General features: G+C 34.5%; 1 long non-coding RNA gene across 1 annotated transcript in view; it reads left to right on the forward strand.

Moving 5' to 3' along the window:
- The window catches only part of LOC103104240 (uncharacterized), a 116,577-nt gene extending 111,657 nt beyond the window's left edge, over positions 1–4,920 (forward strand). Inside the window, exon 4 of the long non-coding RNA XR_008911316.1 lies at positions 4,718–4,920. This is a non-coding gene — a long non-coding RNA (uncharacterized LOC103104240). The remainder of the gene's footprint in view (positions 1–4,717) is intronic.
- Positions 4,921–6,000: the final 1,080 nt, after the last annotated feature.

Here is a 6,000-nt window from a genome sequence, read left to right on the forward strand (position 1 = left end):
GTTTTAAAAATAATCCACAAATCTGACAATCTATCAGCATTTGCTTTCTATGGTAATGAAATTATGCATAATAAACACCTAAAAGCAAAATCAATCCTGTGGTCCCCTTGTAAATTCTTTTACATCTTAACCAGTTATTGAGGGGAGTTGCTGATCAGAACCCAAATGGAAATTCATGAAATGGAATAGTCCAATGATAATAAAGACAACATATGTACTTTATATATTTCAGGCAATGAAACATACACATGTAACATGTGGCACAAAATGCATTTTGTATTTTAATAGACTTTTATGTTGTTATTTAAGATGCCTACAGAAATAAGGAGATAACATACCACAAACACTATGTAGAAATATATTTGCATGTTATGTATTTGACAGAGTCAAATTAAAGTTCTTAAAATTTGACTTATGCCATATCTATAAGAGTATATTTCCTGGAAAGGGCTGAAATGTTTTAGTACAGATGGTTGAGGCCTGGAAACATGAATTATTTTGTTCACATGTCATCAAAATGGTTCCACAAGATATAGGATGAGTGAATGTTTTGATCTAGTCTGATCTGATTGTGGAGACTGTATCTAGTTCTTTTTTTTTGTGAACAGGAAGAGTAAAATAGTTGATATCTCATTCATAAATGAGAGATCTTTTAAGATGTATCAGCAATTTTCTTCTATTTTGCTTTCAGATTTCTGATTATTTTTCCTTTTAGAAGAAAGTAAAATTCTAGTTTAAATGATTTTGAGTTATAAAAATAATCTTTTGATTTAACCTTGGAGTCAACAATTCCTAAAGTTACTTGTCTTTCTTTCTTTGGAAATAAATGCGGTGCCTAAACTAGTAAGGCTTTCAAACAAGAAAGTAGCATAAATAGCTTTATGAGTAGAGGAGTTCAAAACTAAATCATAGGATGATATTGTTATCTTCAGACAATTAAATTAACTTTGTGTCATAGGCTGAAAAAAAGAAGAATTGAATTATCAAAGTACTGAAGCTAATTAAAGCAGATTTTTCTTCATCAGAAACAGAAATGCTTATATTCTGAAAATTCATCATTAGTTGTTTCTAAAAATCCTTTACTTAGAAAATTGCTACTGAGGCTTACTTTAAGCCAATAATGCTTAGGCAATTACCATAGTTTCATTCTTATTGTTAACATTTTTAATTTCCTTTTTAATTATAAATGTAATTATTGACAGACAAAAATATTATAACATACAAGGAAAAACAAAAGATTACATATGAAGCCATGAACTGATATCTATAGTTTGTTTTTTGAAAAAGTGTTTATTTAATATAACAAAAATAGGAAGAAATGTCAGCAGTATCTAGTCTAACTACTTCAGTTTTACAGATGTGGAAACTGAAGCCAAAGGAGACTGTGACTTGCCCAAGGTCCTACATGTAGTAAGCACCAGAGGTGAATATCCCATCACTAACATTTTACTAATACAAATTTAATTTATGTCTTGTGAAAAAGAATATAGAATTATATTCTTAATTTGAACACTTTAGAGATTTCTAGCATTGCTTTCCAAATTTAATTTTTAATAAAATAATTACTCACAAATTATATTTAAATAATAGATTGTACATTTTCCACAAATTGAAAATATTTAAGTAAGTGTCTATTAAGATTAACAAAGTTACAACAAATCACATTCTTATTGTAATGAATATTTATTATTTGTAGTTATGTGTTAGAGTTGCTGAATAATAAAGGCACAGACATAAAGATGCAATTTCTTTCTATAATTGAATAGAGGAGACAGAAGAATTAGGTTATAAAAAGACAGGGAGATGGTGAGCAGCTCACCAAATACAATTGAGTCGAAATGTTTCTCCTTTTCTTTCATTAAATGTTGTGGATTCTGCCCATGGCGACACTGTGCAAAGAACAGCCTCAGGTTGTTAAAGAAAGGATTTTTAGAGGAATTAATTTCTGAAAAGAGGTTTGCAGAAGAAAAGAAAAGACCCTGGTGGATGTATGAGGGAAGAATGTTCTAGAATCTGGAGCCTTTAGGGGAAAATGCATGTGCTAAATAATGAGGAAGGGAATAAGAGCTTATTAAGTACCTGGTAAGTGTCAGACATTTGGCTAAGTACTTTAAAGATATTTCATTTGATCCTCACAAAAATCTTGGTAGGTAGGAGCTGTTATGATTGCCATTTTACAGTTGAGGAAATTGAAGCAGTCAGAGGTGAAGTTATACAGTTAATAAGTGTCTGAAGTTGGATTTGAACTTTGGTCTTCCTGACTCCCAGCCCAGAGCTCTACCTACTGTGCTACCTAGCTACCTGAATGGGAAAAGGCAACATTCATAGAAAGAAGGAAGAATCTGGGGGCACTTATTGACTGTTAATTATTAATATAACCAAAACTAAAATGATTATTTTAATTGTTCGAATTTATTCTCTTTCATGATTTGGGTCAGTTAAAAAAATGAATCCTCAAATGACATATAGCCAAGAGCAAAATGTTGAAGAAAGAAAAAAAGATTTATTGACAGAATATAAAAGAGGAAATTCCTTACAAGTCAAAGAAAATTGGTAATGTAAGAATAGTTGGGGAAGGAATTTAAGGGTCCTAGTGGACCACAACATGATCATGAACAGTTCAATAAAACCTAACAGAGACTCTTTTGATTGGGAAACATTACAACCCTTTGATGCTTTCTTGTCCTAATGTAATTTTTGTCCAGATCTTCCCATAAATGATCCTTAGAGGAGTCCCTCATTATGCAGGAGGTCTATCCATAGGATTTTTAACAATGTAGTTCTCTATAATTCTGTTTAGAAAAAGTCAAGTGGGATGCTTATATACATTAAAAACAAAGAACATGTTGGTAAGGGAATCTTCCCATATAAACAACGCTGAAGACGTCTCTCAAGAATTAAACTCGGCTGTTAAGCTTCACTGATTATGAGGATTCTGAATGGATTTATAAAGATGAAGTAAAGGTTCTAAAATAATGACTATGAGAAATGCTGAAGGAATTGGGATGATTTAGCCGACAGAAGAGAAAGCTACAGTTGTATGAGAAGTCATGCACATTAGTAGATTTATTTGTCATTGCCACTTGCTGTGGGAATCCCTATTCTCTCCCTTTATAATGACAGTTTGCACTGAGTCCCAGAGGGTATCTGAAGAGCTGATTATTACAATTGTATAGAAAGGTAGAGTGATTATTTGTGGCAATATTTTACTAAATAATGCTGGTTCTATTTGTTTTAATAGAACAGAATAATCTTAATTCATTTGAGGAAGCCAGGTGGTACAATGGTACAATGGATAGAACTTTGGACCTGGAATCAGGGAAGCCCAAGTTCAAATCCAATTTCAGATACATACTAACTGTATGATCCTGGGCAATATACTTTATCTCTGAATAACAGCTGATCTTGGTGTTTAGTACAGAGCCCAACACATAGTTGTTGTTGGTTGTCTCTCGAACCAAGGATGACGATTGTCTTTGTGCGTTTTTGTGCACAAAGACACCTGTGCATGAAGATTTAAGTGGAAAAGTCGATGCACAGAGACAGTCCCACTCTCTTGACGTTGGAAGCCTGGGTCCATTGGCACGAAAAGTCTTTACACCTGGAGACTTCCTCAGCTGCATTGGATGGCCGTGTTGTCTTTTGTGCTCCATCACGCCCTAAGCACTCCACAGTGCCTTGCTGCATCGCCATCTCAGCTGTTGAACCTTTTTGTTGGTTTCTTCCGCCTGTTCTGCTGAAGCAGTCTTCACATGCTGGGTGAGCAAAGCCCTAGTTCACCAGGGGTCGACGTCGACCCGATGGCTACCCTCACAAGGTGTAGCCGGCCTGTCGAAGCCGTTGCTCGGGGTGTGGCCAACACATACCAACACATAGTAGGTGCTTCATAAATGTTCATTGACTTGCATTGATTTGAGTTAGTCCATATACTGGTATCATCTTTTTCTGGTACTTTATTATTTCTTGAAAGACTTGTTCTTTCTCAAATGATTCTTTACAACTTTCCACACTGGAAGCAAGGGGGAAAGTGAGGAAGGAGGAAGAGAAAAGAAGAGCAGGAAATATGAGTAAACTACCTATAACCTGGGAAAAGGAAGACCAGAAGTTTCTCAGTAGCTAGGGAATGATTGAGCAAATAGTGGTACATGAATATAGCTAGCTATTATTGTGCCATAACAAATGGTGGATATAAAAATTTCAGAGAAGTAAGGGGAGATTTATTTAAACAGATATAGAGTGAAGAATCAGGAAAACAATATTTATAATGGCCAAAAAAATAATATAAATAAATGGTTAGCTCGGAGGTGCAATGGGAAAGAGAGCACTAGTCCTGGAGTTGGGAAAATCTAAATTCAAATTTCATTCTGAATACTTACTATGACCATGGGCAAGACATTTAACTTGTTTGCCTCAGTTTCCTTAACTGTAAAATGAGGATAATCACAACATTTACCACCCAGTGTTGTAAGAATCAAATGAAATAAATTTGCAAAACTCTAAGCACATAGTAATAATGTATAAATGCTTATTCCTCTCCTATCTCATTAAGGGGCTTTAAAGAATATGGTGAAACTAATGGTAAGTAGGCTTGGTCTTAGAGAAAAGAAAATGGACCTCTATTTAAAAAAACCCAACCTCTTACTGTCTATATTTCTCTCTCTGTTTCTGTCTGCCTCTCTTTCTCTCCTTCCCTGTTCTCCCCCCCCACTTCCTCCAGTATTGAATTATATGAAAAGAATGAGAAGATGACTTCTAGTGCTATAATTATTTCATCTTTGAAGATCTATGGAAAGACAGGACAAGAATCACAGCAGAAGGAAAGTTTTGGGAGAAGATGCTATTTTCATCAGTGGAGGTCATGCCCATATTTATCTAAGGGTCTAATAAAAAAAAGTTTGTTAGATTTTCTAATAAAAAGATTGTTGGATTTTTAGTCAATCTTTGTTTTGAATCTTTTCTCTGCCACTAAAACTACCTATATGATCTTTGGTGAAGAAGATTAATCTGGTGGCTATGACCTTGTGAATTTTGAGAAGTGAAAGCAAACCAGTTGAGATCTAGGAGTCCAAGAATACACTTTTATGATGGGTTTTGCAGCCAATGTACACTGATAATTCAAGTAGTGTATAATTAAATGAATTTCAAGACCCATTACAGCAATAGTTGCTGCTGAAGACTCATCTGGGAGCAATTCTACATTTGAATATTAACTTGGTGGGATAAAAGTTATGTCAAAATTATATTAAATCTGAGCCCACTCTTCCAAGAGATCAAGATCCAATAGGAGTTTCCTCAAAGTATTAGGGGCAAATGTTTATGCTTCTATTCTTGCCATACCTTTAAGGCTAATATGTCTTTGTAAAAGTGAAAACTCTTTGTGTATGCATGCATGTGTGTGTGTGTGTGTGTGTGTGTAAACATACCCATAAAAGGGGTTTGAGCTAATGACATCAGAGAAAGATATTTCTATCCCCTACAGGTACCTCTCTACCCTGAGGGGGAGAAGTAGTAAGTTTGACCATGAGGCAATGAATTGAGAGAGAGAGTACTTGCAATAATGAATACAGTAACATTAGATCAGACTTTCAGTTGAATTTATTTACATTTTTTCTAAATTATATATACGTATGAAAAAAGAATGAAAATGTTCTTCCTTCCCTTCATTTCAGAGGAGGGGAATGCAGCGGTTGAATAAAATGAAGTTGGTGTCATTTGGTTTTGCTACATTTTGTTTTCTTTTTCTTTTTTAATCTATGTAATATGAAGAATGCTCATTGGATAGTGGAGGGATATATTTGAAGACAAATGGGTCATAGAGACAAAAGGCATAGTACAAAGAAAAAAGTCAGACTTTTGCTGTATTGTTGCTCTTCCCTTTGTTCTTCTCCATCCACATCCTTACTGCAGTATTTACCTAAGAAGGGGTTCTGATTTGGAGTCAGAATTCCTGGGTTTTAATATTGGCTCTGCAACTTATTGATTGTAGGATTATGAGCAAGG

This window comes from Monodelphis domestica, chromosome 4, assembly GCF_027887165.1.
Source record: "Monodelphis domestica isolate mMonDom1 chromosome 4, mMonDom1.pri, whole genome shotgun sequence".
Lineage (NCBI taxonomy): Eukaryota > Metazoa > Chordata > Mammalia > Didelphimorphia > Didelphidae > Monodelphis > Monodelphis domestica.